Genomic DNA, 3,323 nt, shown 5'->3' with positions numbered 1-3,323 from the left:
TGATATCCGATTAATAACATATCCCAATTAAGCTTTTCTTTTGTGTAGTTTTTAATTAGGATGTGTTCACCACCAACTTATCACTGTACTTATATTACGATATACAAGGCAAAAATAATTTCTGTATAATAACATTTTAAAGACCTATTGTTACTTCCAATGTTGTTTAAAAAACATGTTACATGGCTAAAAGTCATTCCAAATTATAGAAATGATTCGTTGATATTCTTTATTCATTTTGTAAGAATTTCCAACCTACTTAAAAAAAATAAACTGGCTCTTTAAAAGATCTATCTATTTTTTGAGTAAATGAACAAACCCTATAGGTTCTGTTATATAAACACTATATATGTTTAATTAACCACATCTTCACAGACATCCCATGGTTAGTCGACCTTTTTGTTTTTATCAAAATAATGTTGTGGACAATAAAAATCTACCAATTAATTGCAATATAATGACCGCCATTAGCAGGAAATAAATAATTAAAACAGCATTTATCCACAAATATACACACAGCTTTTCTTCATATCAACCTTTTTCATGTCGTTAGCTGAGCAAAAAATGTGTCTTGTGTTAGAATGATTCTTGTCTATGAAGGGTGCTATTTTTTGTGCACTGTGTTGCTCGAAAGTGCTTACCCTTAACGTAGACATCGTGCTTTATGCTGATTCACATTTCCTTAAAGTTGAAAAAAGGGTGACTTCGCTCAAAAGCTTTAACTTTTATGGAATGTCTTCGTGAAAAAATATGGATTCCAAAGACGTCTTCAGAATATCTTATTTCAATTCTCTTCGAATTTTTACGAGATCTCAAAAAGTTTTCGTATTGAAATGCCATTAAAATGAAATTTACTAATAACGTTTATATGGTATATTTATTACTAGCTATTAAAAGGTGATACTTATTGGACTATATCCGCTGGATTGATTGTAGGATGAACCTGCCAGGTATACAGTTGGTTTTCTTTGATTGCCTTCTTATTTTTATGAACTACACCCGGCTTTGACAGGAGTCGGTGGCTTAATTTCTCTAATGAATGTTATTGAAGAAGGATTATATTTCTTGTACATTATAGATTGTGATTTTTGATTAAAGTGATGATAACACGTATTGCACAGGAAGATGTATAAAAGAATCTTTATTATCTTCGTGATTTTTTACGGCATTTATCAATGTACTTTCTCTGAATCTGTGTGTCCACAGAAGTCAATCCAAATAAGTAAGTATATGTAAATTTGATAGTAATATTAGTTTTCACCCGGCATCCCCATTTTCGACGTCAATATCATTTTTGGAATAGTCTTTTTCTATATCCTTATTTTATTACCACAGTAAGCCCCTCCGTATCTCTACTCCAGCCAGCTTTTTGGACAGATGTCAGCTGGTGTAGGGACAGAAATAATAAGCCCAATTAAATGGGAAAAATTCCGCATCTGCGCAGGTGCTGGGGTTTTAAACCTATTTGGATACCTCGGATCTGCAAAACCCAGGTATATTTGGAAAGATGAATATTTTTTGTAGTAATTTTCTCCCTACTCCATTTATGTCATGTCTCCATCAATTTTTTTGCGCGAAACTGATCTAGCGCGGCCATTTAAAACTGCATGCGCAGCCAAAAGTTTAAAGGTCACAGAGTCACGTGGATATAACAAAACGAAATTTACGGTGGTGGCCAATACTAATTTAAAATTATCTTATTCAATATTATGTTAGAGATTAGGGTGATTGAAGAGTAACCAGTTACTATTCAATATAAGGCACTGGCACAGGGTTAAAGTTATGTTTACAATAATTGTGATGCTAATATGCAATGAACTAAATCAAAGATGATCATAACGGCTATCATATAAATCTTCTTGGACCTAATAAAGAAATTCATAATACTTATAATCTACATTGACTGCTTCAAATTTTCTGGAATAATGAAGAAAAGCGATTAATGGCTGCAGGTATAGAAAGTAAATTGTTTTAGACAATTATATAGTACAAAGACAATGAAAATGAGAATATTTAATTCTGTTAGATCACTCTACATCATCGGTGGGGTCAAGTCGACCACGAACAACTATATCCTGTACATTTTTATTTTTCGAATAAGCTATGACTAATTTTTTGTAAAAAATAGTGGGAAATTTATTTTGTAACTCTGTGTAGTATCTTTTGATAATTCGGGATGCTTGGCAAGAAATGTTATTGAATGGAGCAACAAATGGGATTATTTGAGAATCAAACTGTATATTTAGTCCACAGGGCGAAATAGTTTTTAGTTGGTTCATCCAAAAGCTCTCCCTGTATAGTCTTGAACTTTTAGGGTTGGTGTCTTCTTCTGCGATGACCTTTTCAATGGGCGCCACCTTCATATCTGCGAGAGAATGGTTGGGAGAGTTGAAATGGTTCCCAATAGGTTTATCCAGATGATGGGAGATGTCGAAACGATGGCCGTTAATTCTTTCTCTCAAAGAGTTTTTAGTTTCGCCTACGTATTGTAAATGACATTTGTCGCATGAAATTAGGTAAATGATATTTGTGCTGGTACAAGAAAGCTCACCGTTAATAGGGAATTGTTTACCGTTATGCTTATTAGAGAACGAATTGGTTGTTAAAATATGCTCGCAGGTTCTACATCTTGTAGATCTGCACGGCCGTGATCCGAAAGATTGATTAGAGTTTACCGGAACGAGGATTGTGTTCCGATTCTCAATTCCTGAAAGAGTTTTGCTTTTAATGCTGCGGAGATATCGTTTTGAATATCCCCGCTCTCGCAATTTCTTAAAGACTAATTGACACGCATCATCAAAATCCTCTGTTCTGGTGCAAATTCTACGGAACCGTAAAACTTGCGATTTTATTATGCCTGAAAATGTATGTTTAGGATGAAAAGAGCTTTTCAATAAAAGTTGGTGGGTATCAGTGGGTTTGAAAAATACTTTAATATCAGCCTTCCTAGTTTCATTAAAATCCGGTCCTTTGAATACTGTTGTATCGAGAAAGTCCATGCTGTGATCACTTATATGTTAGAGAAAACGCATCTTTGTAGGTGTGGAAAATCCCAATTTAACAGAGTCTTTTTCTTCTGACTCCAGCTGACAAATGTCCAAATATCCATCAGAGGCTGGAATAGAGACAGATGTTTCGGACTAGGTAACCTTATGTGATGCTCATTGTTATTTGAATTCTCCCAGAATCTCCATGACGACACCAATGCCATTTCTACGCTATGGTTTTATTTACACGTCACATACCAATTATGTCCAAATGGCCAGCATATTGTGACACGATAGTAGTCTTTACTTCATTTGTAACATTGTTTTTCAAATATG

The sequence above is a fragment of the Lottia gigantea genome, assembly GCF_000327385.1.
Source record: "Lottia gigantea unplaced genomic scaffold LOTGIsca_2, whole genome shotgun sequence".
NCBI classification, from domain to species: Eukaryota; Metazoa; Mollusca; class Gastropoda; family Lottiidae; genus Lottia; species Lottia gigantea.
This window is presented reverse-complemented; position numbering follows the sequence as displayed.